The sequence below is a fragment of the Coregonus lavaretus genome, assembly GCF_964263955.1.
Source record: "Coregonus lavaretus genome assembly, contig: HAP1_SCAFFOLD_1399, whole genome shotgun sequence".
In the NCBI taxonomy this organism is placed as follows: Eukaryota; Metazoa; Chordata; class Actinopteri; order Salmoniformes; family Salmonidae; genus Coregonus; species Coregonus lavaretus.
Window position 1 is genome coordinate 71,781 of NW_028166343.1, and position 27,945 is coordinate 99,725.

General features: G+C 41.3%; 1 pseudogene across 1 annotated transcript; it reads left to right on the plus strand.

Annotated features, from left to right (window-relative positions):
• The first annotated feature begins 90 nt into the window (after positions 1–90).
• On the plus strand, positions 91–27,945 carry LOC311114853 (cytochrome P450 3A27-like; annotated as a pseudogene). Its single transcript has 14 exons — positions 91–134; positions 602–794; positions 996–1,089; positions 1,760–1,812; positions 3,697–3,796; positions 4,331–4,444; positions 4,982–5,070; positions 8,630–8,778; positions 8,949–9,076; positions 12,051–12,129; positions 19,375–19,535; positions 22,463–22,689; positions 24,191–24,353; positions 27,666–27,945. The product of its transcript is annotated as a cytochrome P450 3A27-like (transcript).

Here is a 27,945-nt window from a genome sequence, read left to right on the forward strand (position 1 = left end):
GATTTTTCACCTAGTTGGCTCGGGGATTAGAACCGGCGACCTTTCGGTTACTGGCACAACGCTCTTAACCACTAATCTACCAGCCTGCATATGATATTAGTGCACGTAGATGTTGACAAAATCATCTCAATCAGGTGATTTCTCACAGTTAATGTCCTGCAGGAAGAGCTACGACGCTAATATTAGTGTAAATTCTTCACGTTTCATGGACCCAAGACCCAGAGGTAACACTGTACAGTGCAATAGAAGTTTGCCCCAATGCAATTCTGAAGTCTAATACAGCCACAGTGTGACTTTAACTATTATTTTTGTGTGTGTCAAATTAACTACTTATTGTCTTTTGTTTAATTAATATAATAACATTCCAACCTTGTTCAGCTTTACCTAGTCCAAATATGGCATTATTCCATTATTTGTATCCGTTTGCATCAGTTTCAATATGGGACTCTTATTCTGAACGCGAACCGCAAATTCCATTGTGGCTCATCCTTATTGTGGCTAGCTTCACACCTTTCCGACGGGATACAACAATCACGCGCAAGTTGTACTGTCCCAAGCAGAATACCGAGAAGAGCAAAGGTCGGTAGTCGAACCGCACTAGAACCGGACAGAAAAAAACAACTCAAATCCTGTCAGACCATTGGACAAGTGAACTCGAACCGAGCCTGAGAGAAAACGGGACCTTTGTTTTTAGAAGCAGCAGGGAGCCGAACCGGAGGAAAGATGAGTTTTCTGCCCTACTTCTCTGCTGAGACCTGGACACTCCTGGCCCTCCTCATCACCCTCATAGTGGTGTAAGAACTTCAAATGAAATTGTATTACATCAAATCAAATATTATATGCCACATGCATGGTAGTTAACCGGTGTAGACTAACAGTGAAATGCTTACTTAGGGGTCATTTTCCAACAATGCATAGTTAAAGATATGTTTTTATTTTTTGGAAATACTTCTCTAGAATATATTACTAGTTAATGTGTGTGTGTGTGTGTATAGGTATGGATACTGGCCCTATGGTGTATTCACTAAGATGGGGATCCCTGGACCCAAACCCCTACCTTACCTTGGCACAATGATGGAGTATAAAAAGGTTTGTAATAATATAATAATAATATGCCATTTAGCAGACGCTTTTATCCAAAGCCACTTACAGTCATGCCTGCATACATTATTTTGTGTATGGGTGGTGCCGGGGATCGAACCCACTACCTTGGCGTTACAAGCGCCGTGCTCTACCAGCTGAGCTACAGAGGACCACGTTGTCCACATTCATAGTAAACATCTCTTACATGTTTTACACAATAGTGTTTCCCCCCCCCCCCATGTAAAATAATACATTGAGAAGGACAAAAATGACTAGCAGGTTGTTTAAACAATAGATAAACAAAAGGTCATATGAGACATGATAAGTCTAGAAGTTGTGTTGCTTGCCCCTGGGGGCCGTAAAACAGAACAGAACAGAACAAACCCTCCTGAACCCTGACCTGTTTCAGGTGTTCATCCCTCCTGAACCCTGACCTGTTTCAGGTGTGTTCTCTGTTCAGGCATGAATCAGCTGTTTTTTTTCTCTCTCTCTCTCTCTCTCTCTCTCTCTCTCCCTCTCTCTCTCTGTACTCTCTCTCTCTCTCTGTACTCTCTCTCCATGTCTCTCTCTCTCTCTCTCTCTCTCTCTCTCTCTCTCTCTCTCTCTGTTCTCTCTGTTCTCTCTCTCTCTCTCTCTCTCTCTCTCTCTCTCTCTCTCTCTCTCTCTCTCTCTCCAGGGTTTCACTAACTTTGACACAGAGTGCTTTCAGAAGTACGGGAGAATCTGGGGGTGAGTTCAGTTGGCTGTACTGTACTAGGTTGACTCACAACTGTACTATGCTCAATTCTTCACCTGCTCAAGCTATCATGTGACCATGAATAATAATAGTAATATCAACAGTAACAACAAGAATAATGTTTTATATGTAGTTTTATATGAGGTGGTTTAAGCCAGGTGTGTGTGTGTTTCTCCTCTGTGAAGGATCTATGATGGGAGGCAGTCTGTTCTGTGTACCATGTACAGTGAGGGAAAAAAGTATTTGATCCCCTGCTGATTTTGTAAATTTGCCCACTGACAAAGAAATGATCAGTCTATAATTTTAATGGTAGGTTTATTTGAACATTGAGAGACAGAATAACAACAAAAAAATCCAGAAAAACACATGTCAAAAATGTTATAAATTGATTTGCATTATAACGAGGGAAATAAGTATTTGACCCCTCTGCAAAACATGACTTAGTACTTGGTGGAAAAACCCTTGTTGGCAATCAGAGGTCAGACGTTTCTTGTAGTTGGCTACCAGGATTGCACACATCTCAGGAGGGATTTTGTTCCACTCCTCTTTGCAGATCTTCTATAAGTCATTAAGGTTTTGAGGCTGACATTTAGCGAACCTTCAGCTCCCTCCACAGATTTTCTATGGTATTAAGGTCTGGAGACTGGCTAGGCCACTCCAGGACCTTAATGTGCTTCTTCTTGAGCCACTCCTTTGTTGCCTTGGCCGTGTGTTTTGGGTCATTGTCATGCTGGAATACCCATCCACGACCCTTTTTCAATGCCCTGGCTGAGGGAAGGAGGTTCTCACCCAAGATTTGACGATACATGGCCCCGTCCATCGTCCCTTTGATGCGGTGAAGTTGTCCTGTCCCCTTAGCAGAAAAACACCCCCAAAGCATAATGTTTCCACCTCCATGTTTGACGGTGGGCATGGTGTTCTTGGGGTCATAGGCAGTATTGCTCCTCCTCCAAACACGGCGAGTAGAGTTGATGCCAAAGAGCTCGATTTTGGTCTCATCTGACCACAACACTTTCACCCAGTTCTCCTCTGAATCATTCAGATGTTAATTGGCAACTTCAGACGGGCCTGTATATGTGCTTTCTTGAGCAGGGGGACATTGAGGGCGCTGCAGGATTTCAGTCCTTCACGGCGTAGTGTGTTACCAATTGTTTTCTTGGTGACTGTGGTCCCAGCTGCCTTGAGATCATTGACAAGATCCTCCCGCGTAGTTCTGGGCTGATTCCTCACCGTTCTCATGATCATTGCAACTCCACGAGGTGAGATCTTGCATGGAGCCCCAGGCCAAGGGAGATTGACAGTTCTTTTGTGTTTCTTCCATTTGCAAATAATCGCATCAACTGTTGTCACCTTCTCACCAAGCTGCTTGGCGATGGTCTTGTAGCCCATTCCAGCCTTGTGTAGGTCTACAATCTTGTCCCTGACATCCTTGGAGAGCTCTTTGGTCTTGGCCATGGTGGAGAGTTTGGAATCTGATTGATTGATTGCTTCTGTGGACAGGTGTCTTTTATACAGGTAACAAACTGAGATTAGGAGCACTCCCTTTAAGAGTGTGCTCCTAATCTCAGCTCGTTACCTGTATAAAAGACACCTGGGAGCCAGAAATCTTTCTGATTGAGAGGGGGTCAAATACTTATTTCCCTCATTAAAATGCAAATCAATTTATAACATTTTTGACATGCGTTTTTCTGGATTTTGTTGTTGTTATTCTGTCTCTCACTGTTCAAATAAACCTACCATTAAAATTATAGACTGATAATTTCTTTGTCAGTGGGCAAACGTACAAAATCAGCAGGGGATCAAATACTTTTTTCCCTCACTGTAGGTGTATATATAGTGGTTTAATCCAGGTGTCTGTGTGTTTCTCCTCTGTGAAGGATCTATGATGGGAGGCAGCCTGTTCTGTGTATCATGGACAAAAGCATGATCAAGACCATCCTGATTAAAGAGTGTTATAGCATCTTCACCAACCGCAGGGTGAGACACACACACACACACACACACACACACACACACACACACACACACACACACACACACACACACACACACACACACACACACACACACACACACACACACACCTAATAATAATAATCCTAACATCATTATTTATATTATTAATACATTATCTGTGGAATTCATGTAAATATGAAAGACTTCTGTCTGAACGGAGAGCTGTTTGATAATTATTACAACTGTCCTCCATGTTTTAGAACTTCCATCTGAACGGAGAGCTGTTTGATAATTATTACAACTGTCCTCCATGTTTTAGAACTTCCATCTGAACGGAGAGCTGTTTGATAATTATTACAACTGTCCTCCATGTTTTAGAACTTCCATCTGAACGGAGAGCTGTTTGATAATTATTACAACTGTCCTCCATGTTTTAGAACCTCCATCTGAACGGAGAGCTGTTTGATAATTATTACAACTGTCCTCCATGTTTTAGAACTTCCGTCTGAACGGAGAGCTGTTTGATAATTATTACAACTGTCCTCCATGTTTTAGAACTTCCATCTGAACGGCGAGCTGTTTGATGCGTTGTCCGTTGCCGAGGACGATACATGGAGACGGATCCGCAGTGTCCTCTCTCCTTCCTTTACCTCTGGACGACTAAAAGAGGTAGAACCATCCCTCCATCTCCCTCATCATTTTATCATCTGTCATTTCTACTCATGTTTTATCAATTTATTATAAACTCATTATAGCTTGTTATAAACTCTTTATAAACCCATTTTGAACATGTTATAAAGTTATTATCAACGTGTTATAAACTCCTCTCTCTTCTCTAGATGTTTGGTGTCATGAAGCAGCTAACCTGCTACTCTCTCTCTCTCTGTTCTCTCTCTGTCTCTCTCTGTACTCTCTCTCTCCCCTCTCTCTCTCTCTCCTCTCTCTCTCTCTCTCTCTCTCTCTCTCTCTCTCTCTCGTCTGTCTGTCTGTCTGTCTGTCTGTCTGTCTGTCTGTCTGTCTCTGTCTCTCTCTCTCTGTCTCTCTCTCTCTCTGTCTCTCTCACTCCCACCCCTTTCTCTCTCTCTCTCTCTCTCTCTCTCTCTCTCTCTCTCTCTCTCTCTCTCTCTCTCTCTCTCTCTCTCTCTCTCTCTCTCTCTCTCTCTCTCTCTCTCTCTCTCTCTCTCTCTCTCTCTCTCTCTCCTCTAGATGTTTGGTATCATGAAGCAGCACTCCTCTACCCTGCTGAATGGAATGAAGAAGCAGGCAGATAAAGACCAGGCCATCGAACTGAAGGAGTGAGTCCTGACCTCTGACCCCTAACCTCTGACTTTTCACCTTACACCTCTGAGTCTTGATTGTAATACACACACACACAGTACCTTCAGAAAGCATTCACACCCATTGATTTATTCCACATTTTGTGTTACAGCCTGAATTCAAAATGGATTAAAAAAATTAATAAATAAATCACATCTACACACAATACATTTTACATTACATTTTAATAATTTAGCAGACGCTCTCATCCAGAGCAACTTACAGTAAGTGAGTGCATACATTTTTCATACTGGCCCCCCGTGGGAAACGAACCCACAACCCTGGCGTTGCAAGCGCCATGCTCTACCAACTGAGCTACAGGGGACTCCAATACCCCATAATGACAGTGAAAACATGTTTTTAGGACATTTATTGAAAATGAAATACAGAAATATCTCATTTATATAATTATTCACACCCCTGAGTGAATACATGTTAGAATCACCTTTAGCAGCGATTACAGCTGTGAGTCTTTCTGGGTAAGTCTCTAAGAGCTTTGTACACCTGGATTGTACAATATTCGCACATTATTCTTTTAAAAATTCTTCAAGCTCTGTCAAGTTGGTTGTTGATCATTACTAGAAAGCCATTTCAAGTCTTGCCATAGATTTTCAAGCCGAATTTAAGTCAATACTGTAACTAGGCCACTCAGGAACATTCAATGTCGTCTAAGTAAGCAACTCCAGTGTATATTTGGCCTTGTGTTTTAGGTTATTGTCCTGCTGAAAGGTGAATCTGTCTGTTTGAAAGCAGATTGAACCAGGTTTTTGTCTAGGATTTTGCCTGTGCTTAGCTCTATTCTGTTTATTTTTATCCTAAAAAACTCTCTAGTCCTTGCCGATGACAAGCATACCCTTAACATGATGCAATGGCCACCACCATAATTGAGACATGTAGAGTGGTACTCAGTGATGTGTTGCGCTGGATTTGCCCCAAACGTAACACTTTGTATTCAGGGCATAAAGTTAATTGCTTTGCCACTTTTTTGCAGTATTATTTTAGTAACTTGTTACAAACAGGGTGCATGTTTTGGAATATGTTTTATTCTGTACAGGCTTCCTTCTTTTCACTCTGTCAATTAGGTTAGTATTGTGGAGTAACTACAATGTTATTGATCCATCCCCAGTTTTCTCCTATCTCACCCATTAAACTGTAACTATTTTAAAGTCACCATTGGCTTCTTGGTGAAATCCCTGAGCGGTTTCCTTCCTCTCCGGCAACTGTGTTAGGAAGGACGCCTGTATCTTTGTAGTGACTGGGTGTATTGATACACCATCCAAAGTCTAATTAATAACTTCACCATGCTCAAAGGGATATTCAATGTCTTCTTTTTTTATATACCCATCTACCAATAGGTGCCCTTCTTTGCAAGGCATTAGAAAACCTCCCTGGTCTTTGTGGTTGAATCTGTGTTTGAAATTCACTGCTCGACTGAGGGACCTGACAGATAATTGTATGTGTGGGGTAAAGAGATGAGGTAGTCATAAAGAAATCATGCTAAACACTATCATTGCACACAGAGTGACTCCATGCAACTCATTATGTGACTTGTTAAGCACATTTTTACTCCTGACCTTATTTAGGCTTTCCATAACAAAGGGGTTGAATACTTATTGACTCAAGATATTTCAGCTTTTCATTTTTCATTAATTTGTAAAAGTTTCTAAAAACAGAATTCCACTTTGACACACTTCACTTTGTGTGGAAGGCCAGTGACACAAAATCTAAATTTAATCCATTTTAAATTCAGGCTGTAAAACAAAAAAATGTGGAAAAAGTCAAAGGGTGTGAATACTTTCTGAAGGCACTGTATATAATATGACACTTAACAGACGTTTGATGTTTTTTGGGGAAATACCGGTATGTTTGTGGTCAGTAGTTGTGGTCAGTAGTTGTGGTCAGTAGTTTTGTGGTCAGTAGTTGTGGTCGATAATTGTGTGGTTGTGGTCAGTAGTTGTGTGGTTGTGGTCAGTAGTTGTGTAGTTGTGGTCAGTAGTTGTGGTCAGTCGTTGTGTGGTTGTGGTCAGTAGTTGTGGTCAGTAGTTGTGGTCAGTAGTTGTGTGGTTGTGGTCAGTAGTTGTGGTCAGTGGTTGTGTGGTTGTAGTCAGTAGTTGTGTAGTTGTGGTCAGTTGTTGTGTGGTTGTGGTCAGTATTTGTGGTCAGTAGTTGTGTGGTTGTAGTCAGTAGTTGTGTAGTTGTGGTCAGTTGTTGTGTGGTTGTGGTCAGTATTTGTGGTCAGTAGTTGTGTGGTTGTGGTCAGTAGTTGTGGTCAGTAGTTGTGGTCAATAGTTGTGTGGTTGTGGTCAGTAGTTGTGGTCAGTCGTTGTGTAATTGTGGTCAGTAGTTGTGTGGTTGTGGTCAGTAGTTGTGTGGTTGTAGTCAGTAGTTGTGGTCAGTAGTTGTGTGGTTGTAGTCAGTAGTTGTGGTCAGTAGTTGTGTGGATGTGGTCAGTAGTTGTGGTCAGTAGTTGTGTGGTTGTAGTCAGTAGTTGTGGTCAGTAGTTGTGTGGTTGTAGTCAGTAGTTGTGGTCAGTAGTTGTGTGGATGTGGTCAGTAGTTGTGGTCAGTAGTTGTGTGGTTGTGGTCAGTAGTTGTGTAGTTGTGGTCAGTAGTTGTGGTCAGTCGTTGTGTGGTTGTGGTCAGTAGTTGTGGTCAGTAGTTGTGGTCAGTAGTTGTGTGGTTGTGGTCAGTAGTTGTGGTCAGTAGTTGTGGTCAGTAGTTGTGGTCAGTAGTTGTGTGGTTGTGGTCAGTAGTTGTGGTCAGTGGTTGTGTGGTTGTAGTCAGACGTTTGATGTTTTTTGGGGAAATACCGGTATGTTTGTGGTCAGTAGTTGTGGTCAGTAGTTGTGGTCAGTAGTTTTGTGGTCAGTAGTTGTGGTCGATAATTGTGTGGTTGTGGTCAGTAGTTGTGTGGTTGTGGTCAGTAGTTGTGTAGTTGTGGTCAGTAGTTGTGGTCAGTCGTTGTGTGGTTGTGGTCAGTAGTTGTGGTCAGTAGTTGTGGTCAGTAGTTGTGTGGTTGTGGTCAGTAGTTGTGGTCAGTAGTTGTGGTCAGTAGTTGTGGTCAGTAGTTGTGTGGTTGTGGTCAGTAGTTGTGGTCAGTGGTTGTGTGGTTGTAGTCAGTAGTTGTGTAGTTGTGGTCAGTTGTTGTGTGGTTGTGGTCAGTATTTGTGGTCAGTAGTTGTGTGGTTGTAGTCAGTAGTTGTGTAGTTGTGGTCAGTTGTTGTGTGGTTGTGGTCAGTATTTGTGGTCAGTAGTTGTGTGGTTGTGGTCAGTAGTTGTGGTCAGTAGTTGTGGTCAATAGTTGTGTGGTTGTGGTCAGTAGTTGTGGTCAGTCGTTGTGTAATTGTGGTCAGTAGTTGTGTGGTTGTGGTCAGTAGTTGTGTGGTTGTAGTCAGTAGTTGTGGTCAGTAGTTGTGTGGTTGTAGTCAGTAGTTGTGGTCAGTAGTTGTGTGGATGTGGTCAGTAGTTGTGGTCAGTAGTTGTGTGGATGTGGTCAGTAGTTGTGGTCAGTCATTGTGTAATTGTGGTTGTGTTGCAGGTTCTTTGGGCCCTACAGTATGGACGTGGTCACCAGCACAGCCTTCAGTGTGGACATTGACTCTCTGAACAACCCTTCAGACCCCTTCGTCTCCAACGTCAAGAAGATGCTCAAGTTTGACCTGTTCAACCCACTGTTCCTTCTAGTCGGTGAGACCACACACACACACAAACACACACACACACACACACACACACACACACACACACACACACACACACACACACACACACACAGAAGCAAAGTTGTACTTTTTAATCATATAAAGTGATACTCCTTTTTATAAAAGTTTCTCTTCTCCTCTCTCCTCCTTCTCCAGCGTTGTTCCCCTTCACGGGTCCTATCTTGGAGAAGATGAAGTTTTCTTTCTTCCCGACTGCAGTGACGGACTTCTTTTACGCTTCGCTGGCTAAGATCAAATCTGGACGCGGCACTGGGAACACAACTGTAAATGTTTTATATTTGTATTGAAATATTCTGAATTTATATATTGAACAAAAATATAAACGCAACATGCAAAAATGTCAACGGTTTTACTGAGTTACAGTTCATATAAGGAAATCAGTCAATTGAAATAAATAAATTAGGCCCTAATCTATGGATTTCACATGAATGGGCAGGGGCGCAGCTATGGGTTGGCCTGGGAGGGCATAGGCCCACCCACTGGGGAGCCAGGCCCAGCCAATGAGAACGAGTTTTTCCCCACAAAAGGGCTTTATTACAGACAGAAATACTCCTCAGTTTCATCAGCTGTCCGGGTGGCTGGTCTCAGTCGATCCCGCAGGTGGAGATCCTGGGCTGGTGTGGTTACACGTGGTCTGCGGTTGTAAGGCCAGTTGGACGTACTGTCAATTTCTCTAAAACAACGTTGGAGGCGGTTTATGGTAGAGAAATTAACATTCAATTCTCTGGCAACAGCTCTGGTGGACATTCCTCCAGTCAGCATGCCAATTGCACGCTCCCTCAAAACTTGAGACATCTGTGGCATTGTGTGGTGTGACAAAACAGCACATTTTAGAGTGGCCTTTTATTGTCACCAGCACAAGGTGCACCTGTTTAATGATCATGCTGTTTAATCAGCTTCTTCATATGCCACCTGTCAGGTGGATGGATTATCTTGGCAAAGGACAAATGCTCACTAACAGGGATGTAAACAATATTGTGTACAAAACTTCTGAGAAATCAGCTTTTTCTGTATATGGAACATTTCTGGGATCTTTTATTTCAGCTCATGAAACAGTAGTTTACATGAAACATGGGACCAACACTTCACATGTTGCATTTACAGTTGAAGTCGGAAGTGTACATACACTTAGGTTGGAGTCATTAGAACTCGTTTTTCAACCACTCCACAAATGTCATGTTAACAAACTATAGTTGTTGCATGACACAAGTCATTTTTCCAACAGTTGTTTACAGACAGAGTATTTCACTTATAATTCACTGTATCATAATTCCAGTGGGTCAGAAGTTTACATACACTAAGTTGACTGTGCCTTTAAACAGCTTGGAAAATTCTGAAAAATGATGTCATGGCTTTAGAAGCTTCTGATAGGCTAATGGACATCATTTGAGTCAATTGGAGGTGTACCTGTGGATGTATTTCAAGGCCTACCTTCAAACTCAGTGCCTCTTTGCTTGACATCATGGGAAAATCCAAAGAAATCAGTCAAGACCTCAGAAAAACAATTTTTGACCTCCACAAGTCTGGTTCATCCTTGGGAGCAATTTCCAAATGCCTGAAGTTGCCACGTTCATCTGTACAAACAATAGTACGCAAGTATAAACACCATGGGACCACGCAGCCGTCATTCCGCTCAGGAAGGAGACGCGTTCTGTCTCCTAGAGATCAACGTACTTTGGTGCGAAAAGTGCAAATCAATCCCAGAACAACAGCAAAGGACCTTGTGAAGATGCTGGAGGAAACAAGTACAAAAGTATCTATATCCACAGTAAAACGAGTCCTATATCGACATAACCTGAAAGGCCGCTCAGCAAGGAAGAAGCCACTGCTCCAAAACCGCCATAAAAAAGCCAGACTACGGTTTGCAACTGCACATGGGGACAAAGATCGTACTTTTTGGAGAAATGTCCTCTGGTCTGATGAAACAAAAATAGAACAGTTTGGCCATAATGACCATCGTTATGTTTTGAGGAAAAGGGGGTAAGCTTGCAAGCCGAAGAACACCATCCCAACTGTGAAGCACGGGGGTGGCAGCATCATGCTGTGGGGGTGCTTTGCTGCAGGAGGGACTGGTGCACTTCACAAAATAGATGGCATCATGAGGAAGGAAAATTATGTGGATATATTGAAGCAATATCTCAAGACATCAGTCAGGAAGTTAAAGCTTGGTCGCAAATGGTCTTCCAAATGGACAATGTCCCCAAGCATACTTCCAAAGTTGTGGCAAAATGGCTTAAGGACAACAAAGTCAAGGTATTGGAGTGTCCATCACAAAGCCCTGACCTCAATCCTATAGAAAATGTGTGGGCAGAACTGAAAAAGCGTGTGCGAGCAAGGAGGCCTACAAACCTGACTCCGTTACACCAGCTCTGTCAGGAGGAATGGGCCAAAATTCACCCAATTTATTGTGGGAAGCTTGTGGAAGGCTACCCGAAACGTTTGACCCAAGTTAAACAATTTAAAGGCAATGCTACCAAATACTTATTGAGTGTATGTAAACTTCTGACTCACTGGGAATGTGAGGAAAGAAATGAAAGCTGAAATAAATCATTCTCTCTACTATTATTCTGACATTTCACATTCTTAAAATAAAGTGGTGATCCTAATTGACCCAAGACAAGGAATTTTTACTTGGATTAAATGTCAGGAATTGTGAAATACTGAGTTTAAATGTATTTGGCTAAGGTGTATGTAAACTTCCAACTTCAACTGTATATCTTTACTCAGTATATATTATGTTTAGGAAACCTATGTTACTATTAGTAATGGGCACCAATAAGTCCATATCAATTTCAGTTGCATTTTACTTTTTATATCGCAATGTAAAAACACTATTATTGGGACCCAAATATCTACATTCATATTTCTTTTAATATTTTGATTCCACATTATTGCAACATTTACATATTTTGGTCAGTTAGACAGCAGATATCCAGTAGAATCTGTTTGTGTTTGTTGTGATTGGACCAGATCCAGTAGAATCTGTTTGTGTTTGTTGTGATTGGACCAGATCCAGTAGAATCTGTTTGTGTTGGTTGTGATTGGACCAGATCCAGTAGAATCTGGTTGTGTTGGTTGTGAATGGACCAGATCCAGTAGAATCTGTTTGTGTTGGTTGTGATTGGACCAGATCCAGTAGAATCTAGTTGTGTTTGCTGTGATTGGACCAGATCCAGTAGAATATGTTTGTGTTGATTGTGATTGGATGGATTTTACATCATTTATTTCTGCTTCCAGAGTCGGGTGGATTTCTTACAGCTGATGATCGACTCTCAGAAAGGCAGCGACACAAAGACAGGAGAGGAACAGACTAAAGGTACCTGCCAAACACACACCTGGAAACTACTGTTACAAACACACACCTGTTAACTACTGTTACAAACACACACCTGTAAACTACTGCTACAAACACACACCTGTTAACTACTGTTACAAACACACACCTGTAAACTACTGCTACAAACACACACCTGGAAACTACTGCTACAAACACACACCTGTTAACTACTGTTACAAACACACACCTGTAAACTACTGTTACAAACACACACCTGGAAACTACCGTTACAAACACACACCTGGAAACTACTGTTACAAACACACACCTGTAAACTACTGTTACAAACACACACCTGTTAACTACTGCTAGAAACAAACACCTGTAAACTACCGTTACAAACACACACCTGGAAACTACCGTTACAAACACACACCTGTTAACTACTGTTACAAACACACACCTGTTAACTACTGTTACAAACACACACCTGTTAACTACTGCTACAAACACACACCTGGAAACTACTGTTACAAACACACACCTGTTAACTACTGTTACAAACACACACCTGTTAACTACTGCTACAAACACACACCTGTTAACTACTGTTACAAACACACACCTGTAAACTACAGCTAAAAACACACACCTGTTAACTACTGTTACAAACACACACCTGTTAACTACTGTTACAAACACACACCTGTAAACTACAGCTACAAACACACACCTGGAAACTACTGTTACAAACACACACCTGTTAACTATTGCTAGAAACACACACCTGTAAACTACTGTTACAAACACACACCTGGAAACTACTGTTACAAACACACACCTGGAAACTACTGTTACAAACACACACCTGGAAACTACTGTTACAAACACACACCTGGAAACTACTGTTACAAACACACACCTGTTAACTACTGCTACAAACACACACCTGTTAACTACTGTTACAAACACACACCTGTAAACTACTGCTACAAACACACACCTGTAAACTACTGTTACAACCACACACCTGTAAACTACTGTTACAAACACACACCTGGAAACTACTGTTACAAACACACACCTGTAAACTACTGTTACAAACACACACCTGTAAACTACAGCAACAAACACACACCTGTAAACTACTGTTACAAACACACACCTGTAAACTACTGTTACAAACACACACCTGGAAACTACTGTTACAAACACACACCTGGAAACTACCGTTACAAACACACACATGTAAACTACTTTACAAACACACACCTGTAAACTTATGTTACAAACACACACCTGTTAACTACTTTACAAACACACACCTGTTAACTACTTTACAAACACACACCTGTAAACTACAGCTACAAACACACACCTGTAAACTACTGTTACAAACACACACCTGTTAACTACTGTTACAAACACACACCTGTAAACTACTGTTACAAACACACACCTGTAAACTACTGTTACAAACACACACCTGGAAACTACTGTTACAAACACACACCTGTTAACTATTGCTAGAAACACACACCTGTTAACTACTGTTACAAACACACACCTGGAAACTACTGTTACAAACACACACCTGTTAACTATTGCTAGAAACACACACCTGTAAACTACTGTTACAAACACACACCTGTTAACTACTTTACAAACACACACCTGTTAACTACTGCTAGAAACAAACACCTGTAAACTACCGTTACAAACACACACCTGTTAACTACTTTACAAACACACACCTGTAAACTACTGTTACAAACACACACCTGTAAACTACTGTTACAAACACACACCTGTAAACTACTGTTACAACCACACACCTGTAAACTACTGTTACAAACACACACCTGTTAACTATTGCTAGAAACACACACCTGTTAACTACTGTTACAAACACACACCTGTAAACTACTGTTACAAACACACACCTGTTAACTACTTTACAAACACACACCTGTTAACTACTGCTAGAAACAAACACCTGGAAACTACCGTTACAAACACACACCTGTTAACTACTTTACAAACACACACCTGTAAACTACTGTTACAAACACACACCTGTAAACTACTGTTACAAACACACACCTGTAAACTACTGTTACAACCACACACCTGTAAACTACTGTTACAAACACACACCTGTTAACTATTGCTAGAAACACACACCTGTTAACTACTGTTACAAACACACACCTGGAAACTACCGTTACAAACACACACCTGTTAACTACTGTTACAAACACACACCTGTTAACTACTGTTACAAACACACACCTGTAAACTACTGTTACAAACACACACCTGTTAACTACTGTTACAAACACACACCTGTTAACTACTGTTACAAACACACACCTGTTAACTACTGTTACAAAGCAACACACCTGTAAACTACTGTTACAAACACACACCTGTTAACTACTGTTACAAACACACACCTGGAAACTACTGTTACAAACACACACCTGTAAACTACTGTTACAAACACACACCTGGAAACTACTGTTACAAACACACACCTGTAAACTACTGTTACAAACACACACCTTGAAACTACTGTTACAAACACACACCTGGAAACTACTGTTACAAACACACACCTGGAAACTACTGTTACAAACACACACCTGTTAACTACTGTTACAAACACACACCTGGAAACTACTGTTACAAACACACACCTGGAAACTACTGTTACAAACACACACCTGGAAACTACTGTTACAAACACACACCTGTAAACTACTGTTACAAACACACACCTGGAAACTACTGTTACAAACACACACCTGGAAACTACTGTTACAAACACACACCTGGAAACTACTGTTACAAACACACACCTGTTAACTACTGTTACAAACACACACCTGTAAACTACTGTTACAAACACACACCTGGAAACTACTGTTACAAACACACACCTGGAAACTACTGTTACAAACACACACCTGGAAACTACTGCTACAAACACACACCTGTAAACTACTGTTACAAACACACACCTGGAAACTACTGTTACAAATACACACCTGTTAACTACTGTTACAAAGCAACACACCTGTAAACTACTGTTACAAACACACACCTGTTAACTACTGTTACAAACACACACATGTTAACTACTGTTACAACCACACACCTGGAAACTACCGTTACAAACACACACCTGTTAACTACTGCTACAAACACACACCTGTAAACTACTGTTACAAACACACACCTGTTAACTACTGCTACAAACACACACCTGGAAACTACTGTTACAAACACACACCTGTAAACTACTGTTACAAACACACACCTGGAAACTACTATTACAAACACACACCTGTAAACTACTGCTACAAACACACACCTGTTAACTACTGTTACAAACACACACCTGTTAACTACTGTTACAAACACACACCTGTTAACTACTGTTACAAACACACACCTGGAAACTACAGCTACAAACACACACCTGTAAACTACTGTTACAAACACACACCTGTAAACTACTGTTACAAACACACACCTGTAAACTACTGTTACAAACACACACCTGTTAACTACTGTTACAAACACACACCTGGAAACTACTGTTACAAACACACACCTGTAAACTACTGTTACAAACACACACCTGTAAACTACAGCTACAAACACACACCTGTAAACTACTGTTACAAACACACACCTGGAAACTACTGTTACAAACACACACCTGGAAACTACCGTTACAAACACACACATGTAAACTACTTTACAAACACACACCTGTAAACTTCTGTTACAAACACACACCTGTTAACTACTTTACAAACACACACCTGTTAACTAATTTACAAACACACACCTGTAAACTACTGCTACAAACACACACCTGTAAACTACTGTTACAAACACACACCTGTTAACTACTGTTACAAACACACACCTGTAAACTACTGTTACAAACACACACCTGTTAACTATTGCTAGAAACACACACCTGTTAACTACTGTTACAAACACACACCTGTAAACTACTGTTACAAACACACACCTGTTAACTACTTTACAAACACACACCTGTTAACTACTGCTAGAAACAAACACCTGGAAACTACCGTTACAAACACACACCTGTTAACTACTTTACAAACACACACCTGTAAACTACTGTTACAAACACACACCTGTAAACTACTGTTACAAACACACACCTGGAAACTACTGTTACAACCACACACCTGTAAACTACTGTTACAAACACACACCTGTTAACTACTGTTACAAACACACACCTGTTAACTACTGTTACAAACACACACCTGTTAACTACTGTTACAAACACACACCTGTAAACTACTGTTACAAACACACACCTGTTAACTACTGTTACAAACACACACCTGTAAACTACTGTTACAAACACACACCTGTTAACTACTGTTACAAACACACACCTGTAAACTACTGTTACAAACACACACCTGGAAACTACTGTTACAAACACACACCTGGAAACTACTGTTACAAACACACACCTGTAAACTACTGTTACAAACACACACCTGTAAACTACTGTTACAAACACACACCTGTTAACTATTGCTAGAAACACACACCTGTTAACTACTGTTACAAACACACACCTGGAAACTACTGTTACAAACACACACCTGTTAACTACTGCTAGAAACACACACCTGTAAACTACCGTTACAAACACACACCTGGAAACTACTGTTACAAACACACACCTGGAAACTACTGTTACAAACACACACCTGTTAACTACTGTTACAAACACACACCTGTAAACTACTGTTACAAACACACACCTGGAAACTACTGTTACAAACACACACCTGGAAACTACTGTTACAAACACACACCTGGAAACTACTGCTACAAACACACACCTGTAAACTACTGTTACAAACACACACCTGGAAACTACTGTTACAAACACACACCTGTTAACTACTGTTACAAAGCAACACACCTGTAAACTACTGTTACAAACACACACCTGTTAACTACTGTTACAAACACACACCTGTTAACTACTGTTACAACCACACACCTGGAAACTACCGTTACAAACACACACCTGTTAACTACTGCTACAAACACACACCTGTAAACTACTGTTACAAACACACACCTGTTAACTACTGCTACAAACACACACCTGGAAACTACTATTACAAACACACACCTGTAAACTACTGCTACAAACACACACCTGTTAACTACTGTTACAAACACACACCTGTTAACTACTTTTACAAACACACACCTGTTAACTACTGTTACAAACACACACCTGTTAACTACTGTTACAAACACACACCTGGAAACTACAGCTACAAACACACACCTGTAAACTACTGTTACAAACACACACCTGTAAACTACTGTTACAAACACACACCTGTTAACTACTGTTACAAACACACACCTGGAAACTACTGTTACAAACACACACCTGTAAACTACTGTTACAAACACACACCTGTAAACTACAGCTACAAAAACACACCTGTAAACTACTGTTACAAACACACACCTGTAAACTACTGTTACAAACACACACCTGGAAACTACTGTTACAAACACACACCTGGAAACTACCGTTACAAACACACACATGTAAACTACTTTACAAACACACACCTGTAAACTTCGGTTACAAACACACACCTGTTAACTACTTTACAAACACACACCTGTTAACTAATTTACAAACACACACCTGTAAACTACTGCTACAAACACACACCTGTAAACTACTGTTACAAACACACACCTGTTAACTACTGTTACAAACACACACCTGTAAACTACTGTTACAAACACACACCTGTTAACTATTGCTAGAAACACACACCTGTTAACTACTGTTACAAACACACACCTGTAAACTACTGTTACAAACACACACCTGTTAACTACTTTACAAACACACACCTGTTAACTACTGCTAGAAACAAACACCTGGAAACTACCGTTACAAACACACACCTGTTAACTACTTTACAAACACACACCTGTAAACTACTGTTACAAACACACACCTGTAAACTACTGTTACAAACACACACCTGTAAACTACTGTTACATCCACACACCTGTTAACTACTGTTACAAACACACACCTGTAAACTACTGTTACAAACACACACCTGTTAACTACTGTTACAAACACACACCTGTTAACTACTGTTACAAACACACACCTGTTAACTACTGTTACAAACACACACCTGTTAACTACTGTTACAAACACACACCTGTAAACTACTGTTACAAACACACACCTGTTAACTACTGTTACAAACACACACCTGTAAACTACTGTTACAAACACACACCTGTTAACTACTGTTACAAACACACACCTGTAAACTACTGTTACAAACACACACCTGGAAACTACTGTTACAAACACACACCTGGAAACTACTGTTACAAACACACACCTGTAAACTACTGTTACAAACACACACCTGTAAACTACTGTTACAAACACACACCTGTTAACTATTGCTAGAAACACACACCTGTTAACTACTGTTACAAACACACACCTGTAAACTACTGTTACAAACACACACCTGTTAACTACTGCTAGAAACACACACCTGTAAACTACTGTTACAAACACACACCTGTAAACTACTGTTACAAACACACACCTGTAAACTACTGTTACAAACACACACCTGGAAACTACTGTTACAAACACACACCTGTTAACTACTGTTACAAAGCAACACACCTGTAAACTACTGTTACAAACACTCTGTCTCTCTCTCTCTCCCTCTCTCTCTCTCACTCACTCACTCACTCACTCACTCACTCACTCACTCACTCACTCACTCACTCTCTCTCTCTCTCTCTCTCTCTCTCTCTCTCTCTCTCTCTCTCTCTCTCTCTCTCTCTCTCTCTCTCTCTCTCTCTCTCTCTCTCTCTCTCTCTCTCTCTCTCTCTCTCTCTCTCTCTCTCTCTCTCTCTCTCCCCCCTCTCTCTCTCCCCCCCTTCTCTTTATATCTCCCCCCTCTCTCTCTCTCTCTCTCTCTCTCACTCCCCCCCTCTCTCTCTCCCCCCCTTCTCTTTATATCTCCCCCCCTCTCTCTCTCTCTCTCTCTCTCTCTCTCTCTCTCTTCCCCCCTCTCTCTCTCTCCCCTCTCTCTTCCCCCTCTCTCTCTCCCTCTCTCTCCCCCCCTCTCTCTCTCCCTCTCCCCCCCCCCCCCCCCCTCTCTCTCCCTCTCTCTCACTCTCTCTCCACAGGACTGACTGATCATGAGATCTTGTCTCAGGCCATGATCTTTATCTTTGCTGGCTACGAGACCAGCAGCAGTACGATGAGTTTCCTGGCCTATAACATAGCTACCAACCCACATGTCATGACCAAACTACAGGAGGAGATAGATACTGTGTTCCCCAACAAGGTAACCCCCACACCATGACCAAACTGCAGGAGGATTTAGATACTGTGTTCCCCAACAAGGTAACCCCCACACCATGACCAAACTGCAGGAGGAGTTAGATACTGTGTTCCCCAACAAGGTAACCCCACACCATGACCAAACTGCAGGAGGAAATGGATACTGTGTTCCCCAACAAGGTAACCCCCACACCATGACCAAACTGCAGGAGGAGTTAGATACTGTGTTCCCCAACAAGGTAACCCCCACACCATGACCAAACCGCAGGAGGAGTTAGATACTGTGTTCCCCAACAAGGTAACCCCCACACCATGACCAAACTGCAGGAGGATTTAGATACTGTGTTCCCCATCAAAGTAACCCCCACACCATGACCAAACTGCAGGAGGAGATAGATACTGTGTTCCCCAACAAGGTAACCCCCACACCATGACCAAACTGCAGGAGGAAATAGATACTGTGTTCCCCAACAAGGTAACCCCCACACCATGACTAAACTGCAGGAGGAGATAGATACTGTGTTCCCCATCAAAGTAACCCCCACACCATGACCAAACTGCAGGAGGAGATAGATACTGTGTTCCCCATCAAAGTAACCCCGGTGTCAGATGTGGTGAGGTACTGATGTAAACTACCGGTCAAAAGTTTTATAATACCTACTCATTCAAGGGTTTTTCTTTATTTTTACTATTTTCTACATTGTAGAATAATAGTGAAGACATCAAAACTATGAAATAACACATATGGAATCTTGTAGTAACCAAGAAAATGTTAAACAAATCTAAATATATTTTATATTTGAGATTCTTCAAATAGCCACCCTTTGCCTTGATGACAGCATTGCACACTCTTGGCATTCTCTCAACCAGCATCATGAGGTAGTAACCTGGAATGCATTTCAATTAACAGGTGTGCCTTCTTAAAAGTTAATTTGTGGAATTTCTTTCCTTCTTAAGCCAATCAGTTGTGTTGTGACAAGATAGGGGGGTATACAAAAGATAGCCCTATTTGGTAAAAGACCAAGTCCCTATTATGGCAAGAACAGCTCAAATAAGCAAAAAGAAACTACAGTCCATCATTACTTTAAGACATGAAGGTCAGTCAATACGGAACATTTCAAGAACTTTTAAAAGTTTCTTCAAGTGCAGTCGCAAAAACCATCAAGCGCTATTTGAAATTCTTCAAATAGCCACCCTTTGCCTTTATGGCAGCTTTGCACACTCTTGGCATTCTCTCAACCAGCGTCACCTGGAATGCTTTTCCAACAGTCTTGAAGGAGTTCCCACATATGCTGAGCACTTGTTGGCTGCTTTTCCTTCACTCTGCGGTATGACTCATCCCAAACCATCTCAATTTGGTTGAGGTCCGGGGATTGTGGAGGCCAGGTCATCTGATGCAGCACTCCATCACTCTCCTTCTTGGTCAAATAGCCCTTACACAGCCTGGAGGTGTGTTGGGTCATTGTCCTGTTGAAAAACAAATGATAGTCCCACTAAGCCCAAAACAGATGGGATGGCGTATCGCTGCAGAATGCTGCGGTAGCCATGCTGGTTAAGTGTTCTTTGAATTCTAAATAAATCACAGACAGTGTCACCAGCAAAGCACCATCACACCTCCTCCTCCATGCTTTATGGTGGGAAATACACATCGCGTCTCACAAAGAGACGCCGTTTGGATCCAAAAATCTCAAATTTGGATTCGAGACCAAAGGACAAATTTACACCGGTCTAATTTCCATTGCTCGTGTTTCTTGGCCCAAGCAAGTCTCTTCTTCTTATTGGTGTCCTTTAGTAGTGGTTTCTTTGCAGCAATTCGACCATGAAGGCCTGATTCACACAGTCTCCTCTGAACAGTTGATGTTGAGATGTGTCTGTTACTTGAAGTCTGTGAAGCATTTATTTAGGTTGCAATTTCTGAGGCTAGTAACTCTAATGAACTTATCCTCTGCAGCAGAGGTAACTCTGGGTCTTCCATTCCTGTGGCGGTCCTCATGAGAGCCAGTTTCATCATAGCGCTTGATGGGTTTCTGCAACTGCACTTGAAGAAACTTTCAAAGTTCTTGAAATGTTCCGTATTGACTGACCTTCATGTCTTAAAGTAATGATGGACTGTAGTTTCTTTTTGCTTATTTGAGCTGTTCTTGCCATAATAGGGACTTGGTCTTTTACCAAATAGGGCTATCTTCTGTATACCCCCCTATCTTGTCACAACACAACTGATTGGCTTAAGAAGGAAAGAAATTCCACAAATTAACTTTTAAGAAGGCACACCTGTTAATTGAAATGCATTCCAGGTGACTACCACATGAAGATGGTTGAGAGAATGCCAAGAGTGTGCAGTGCTGTCATCAAGACAAAGGGTGGCTATTTGAAGAATCTCAAATATAAAATATATTTGGATTTGTTTAACACTTTTTTGGTTACTACATGATTCCATATGTGTTATTTCATAGTTTTGATGTCTTCACTATTATTCTACAATGTAGAAAATAGTAAAAATAAAGAAACACCCTTGAATGAGTAGGTGTTCTAAAACTTTTGACCGGTACTGTATGTGTAACCCCGGTGCCAGATGTGTTGAGGTACTGACGTGTGTGTAACCCCGGTGCCAGATGTGTTGAGGTACTGATGTGTGTGTAACCCCGGTGTCAGATGTGTTGAGGTACTGATGTATGTGTAACCCCGGTGCCAGATGTGGTGAGGTACTGATGTGTGTGTAACCCCAGTGCCAGATGTGTTGAGGTACTGATGTATGTGTAACCCCGGTGCCAGATGTGGTGAGGTACTGATGTGTGTGTAACCCCGGTGCCAGATGTGTTGAGGTACTGATGTGTGTGTAACCCCGGTGCCAGATGAGTTGAGGTACTGACGTGTGTGTAACCCCTGTGCCAGATGTGTTGAGGTACTGATGTCTGTGTAAACCCGGTTCAGGCTCCTATCCAGTACGAAGCTCTGATGCAGATGGACTATCTGGACAGTGTGTTGAACGAGTCTCTGAGACTGTACCCCATCGCCGCCCGACTGGAGAGGGTCGCCAAGAAGACGGTGGAGATCAACGGCATCGTCATCCCCAAAGACTGCGTTATCCTGGTTCCCACATGGACACTCCATCGTGACCCAGAGATCTGGTCCGACCCTGAGGAGTTCAAACCAGAGAGGTACTGGACCACACTGTAACCACAGCACAACCACAGCACAACCACAATACAACCACAGCACTACCACATTTCAACAATAACACAACCACAGCACAACCACAATTCAACCATATCACAACCACAGCACAACCACAACACAAGCACTACTTTACCACAACACAAGGATAAACACACTGCTGCAATGTAACCACAACTACAGTGCATCATTATACTGCAATGCAATGTGTTGTGTCTGAACCACAACCAGAAATCAACTACAATACAATGTGTAATGTGACTGAATCACAACCACAAATCAACTACAATACAATGTGTAATGTGACTGAACCACAACCACAAATCAACTACAATACAATGTGTAATGTGACTGAACCACAACCACAAATCAACTACAATGTAATGCGACAGAAACACAACCACAAATCAACTACAATACAATGTGTAATGTGTTTGAACCACAACCACAAATCAACTACAATGTAATGTGACAGAAATACAACCACAAATCAACTACAATACAATGTGTAATGTGACTGAACCACAACCACAAATCAACTACAAAACAATGTGTAATGTGACTGAACCACAACCACAAATCAACTACAATACAATGTGTAATGTGACTGAACCACAACCACAAATCAACTACAATACAATGTGTAATGTGACTGAACCACAACCACAAATCAACTACAATACAATGTGTAATTTGACTGAACCACAACCACAAATCAACTACAATACAATGTGTAATGTGACTGAACCACAACCACAAATCAACTACAATACAATGTGAATGAACCACAACCACAAATCAACTACAATACAATGTGTAATGTGACTGAACCACAACCACAAATCAACTACAATGTAATGCGACAGAACCACAACCACAAATCAACTACAATACAATGTGTAATGTGACTGAACCACAACCACAAATCAACTACAATACAATGTGTAATGTGTTTGAACCACAACCACAAATCAACTACAATGTAATGTGACAGAAATACAACCACAAATCAACTACAATACAATGTGTAATGTGACTGAACCACAACCACAAATCAACTACAATACAATGTGTAATGTGACTGAACCACAACCACAAATCAACTACAATACAATGTGTAATGTGTTTGAACCACAACCACAAATCAACTACAATGTAATGTGACTGAAATACAACCACAAATCAACTACAATACAATGTGTAATGTGACTGAACCACAACCACAAATCAACTACAATACAATGTGTAATGTGTTTGAACCACAACCACAAATCAACTACAATGTAATGTGACTGAACCACAACCACAAATCAACTACAATACAATGTGTAATGTGACTGAACCACAAATCAACTACAATACAATGTGTAATGTGACTGAACCACAACCACAAATCAACTACAATCCAATGTGTAATGTGACTGAACCACAACCACAAATCAACTCCAATCCAATGTGTAATGTGTCTGCCCTCTCCCTGTCCAGGTTCAGTAAGGAGAACAAGGAGTCTATTGACCCGTACACGTACATGCCGTTCGGGGCGGGGCCCAGGAACTGTATCGGGATGCGTTTCGCCCTGATCATGATCAAACTGGCCATGGTCGAGATCCTCCAGAGTTTCACATTCTCCGTCTGCGACGAGACCGAGGTGAGACGCTCACCTGAGCAGACGGCATATGACATCATCAAATATCAGTATCATTCATAGAGTTGGAGATAGGCTGCACTTACCGCAGCACTTGTTTTAACATGGTCAGCACCTGTTTTAACATGGACCTGTTTTAGCATGGTCACCACCTGTTTTAACATGGTCACCACCTGTTTTAACATGGTCACTACCTGTTTTAACATGGTCACTACCTGTTTTAACATGGTCACTACCTGTTTTAACATGGTCACCACCTGTTTTAACATGGTCACCATCTGTTTTAACATGGACCTGTTTTAACATGGACCTGTTTTAACATGATCACCACCTGTTTTATCATGTTCACCACCTGTTTTAACATGGTCACCACCTGTTTTGACATGGTCACCACTTGTTTTAACATGTCACCACCTGTTTTAACATGGTCACCACCTGTTTTAACATGGTCACCACCTGTTTTAACATGGTCACCACCTGTTTTGACATGGTCACCACTTGTTTTAACATGGTCACCACCTGTTTTAACATGGTCAGCACCTGTTTTAGCATGGTCACCACCTGTTTTAACATGGTCACCGCCTGTTTTAACATGGTCACCGCCTGTTTTAACATGGTCACCGCCTGTTTTAACATGGTCACCACCTGTTTTAACATGGTCACCACCTGTTTTAATATGGACCTGTTTTAACATGATCACCATCTGTTTTATCATGTACACCACCTGTTTTAACATGGTCACCTTCTGTTTTAACATGGTCACCACTTGTTTTAACATGGTCAGCACCTGTTTTAACATGGACCTGTTTTAGCATGGTAACCACCTGTTTTAACATGGACCTTTTTTAGCATGGTCACCACCTGTTTTAACATGTCACCACCTGTTTTAACATGGTCACCACTTGTTTTAACATGGTCAGCACCTGTTTTAACATGGACCTGTTTTAGCATGGTCACCACCTGTTTTAACATGGTCAGCGCCTGTTTTAGCATGGTCAGCGCCATTGTTGCAAATAAGGAAGAATCTCAATTGTCTTTCCTTGATTCCTCGCATTCTCTATCCCCGCCTCCTCCTCAAAACCCATTGGATGAGAAAGAATGCGAGGAATCGAGGAAATGAAATTGAGATTCTCCCTAGTCCTGTATTCAACTCTATGTTGACACTTCACACATAAAGACACTGGGGGGCGCTCTAGATCTGTGGTTAGGTTACTGTCTAATGGTTCAGGTCAGGACTATTCTTAGATCAGTGGTTATGTTAGTGTGTAATGGTTCAGGTTAGGACTGGGTCAGGGGAATCTGGTCCTAGATCAGTGGTTATGTTAGTGTGTAATGGTTCAGGTTAGTACTGGGGGCTCTGGGATCTAATCCTATAATTGTGGTTAAGGCTGGGGAGGGTTATGTAACAAGAGTTATCAGACGTCCAAAGATCAACACAACACGCCCACGCCCACACACACACATAAACAGTAGTGTCCAACCAGCGAGTTGGAGATCATGGACACATAATTATAAGATAATATAAATAACAATAATATATATCCCTTTAGCAGGATGCTTTTATCCAAAGTGACATATAGTCATGCATACATTTTAGGTATGGGTGGTCCCCGTTAACCTGGCGTTACAAGGCCCATGCTCTACCAACTGAGCTACAAAGGACCACAGTATTAAACCTTGTCCTGGACTAAAACATACTTTCAATCGACATTATCCCATAATGCAAGTTGTTGAATCCAAGGGCCCGTATTCACAAAGCGTCTCATAGTTGGAGATTGGCATCCAGGGTTATATAATTTATTACGTTTCTTTGGACAGGGACAAGGTGAAACAAAAGTCTCAGAAGTGAGAAGTTGCACCAGATTTAGCTAACAGCTCATTTACATCTGCAGTCCCTGAAATAAATATATATATGCTATGTCATGTTACATTTACGTCATCTCCTGTTGGAAATGGACAACCAGGGTTATGTTCTGTTCTGTTATTCTCTATAGATCCTGTTGGAGATGGACAACCAGGGTTATGTTCTGTTATGTTATTCTCTATAGATCCTGTTGGAGATGGACAACCAGGGTTATGTTCTGTTATGTTCTGTTATTCTCTATAGATCCTGTTGGAGATGGACAACCAGGGTTATATTCTGTTCTGTTATTCTCTATAGTTCCTGTTGGAGATGGCCAACCAGGGTTATGTTCTGTTCTGTTATTCTCTATAGATCCTGTTGGAGATGGACAACCAGGGTTATGTTCTGTTCTGTTCTGTTATTCTCTATAGACCCTGTTGGAGATGGACAACCAGGGTTATGTTCTGTCCTGTTATTCTCTATAGATCCTGTTGGAGATGGATAACCAGGGTTCTGTTCTGTTATTCTCTATAGATCCTGTTGGAGATGGACAACCAGGGTCATGTTCTGTTATTCTCTATAGATCCTGTTGGAGATGGACAACCAGGGTTATGTTCTGTTCTGTCATGTTATTATCTATATATCCTGTTGGAGATGGACAACCAGGGTTATTTTCTGTTCTGTCATGTTATTCTCTATAGATCCTGTTGGAGATGGACAACCAGGGTTATGTTCTGTTCTGTCAAGTTATTCTCTATAGATCCTGTTGGAGATGGATAACCAGGGTTATGTTCTGTTCTGTTATTCTCTATAGATCCTGTTGGAGATGGACATCCAGGGTTATGTTCTGTTTTCTTCTGTAATTCTCTATAGATCCTGTTGGAGATGGATAACCAGGGTTATGTTCTGTTCTGTAATTCTCTATATATCCTGTTGGAGATGGACAACCAGGGTTATGTTCTGTTCTGTAATTCTCTATATATCCTGTTGGAGATGGACAACCAGGGTTATGTTCTGTTCTGTTATTCTCTATAGATCCTGTTGGAGATGGACAACCAGGGTTCTGTTCTGTTCTGTAATTCTCTATAGATCCTGTTGGAGATGGACAACCAGGGCTATGTTCTGTTCTGTAATTCTCTATAGATCCTGTTGGTGATGGACAACCAGGGTTATGTTCTGTCATGTTATTCTCTATAGATCCTGTTGGAGATGGACAACCAGGGTTATGTTCTGTTCTGTTATTCTCTATAGATCCTGTTGGAGATGGACAACCAGGGTTATATTCTGTTCTGTTATTCTCTATAGATCCCGTTGGAGATGGACAACCAGGGTTATGTTCTGTTCTGTTTTGTTATTCTCTATAGATCCTGTTGGAGATGGACAACCAGGGTTATGTTCTGTCATGTTATTCTCTATAGATCCTGTTGGAGATGGACAACCATGGTTATGTTCTGTTTTGTTATTCTCTATAGATCCCGTTGGAGATGGATATCCAGGGTCTGCTGATGCCCAAACGACCAATCAAACTGAGGCTGGAGCCCCGTAGCAACACCCCTAGCAACACCACCTCCACCTCTCTCAAGAGTCCAAAAACATGACCAAATGCAGGAGTACCCTACCAAACCCTACCCTACCCTGGATTACCCTACCATCTATCTATCTATCTATCTATCTATCTATCTATCTATCTATCTATCTATCTATCTATCTATCTATCTATCTATCTATCTATCTATCTATCTATCTATCTAT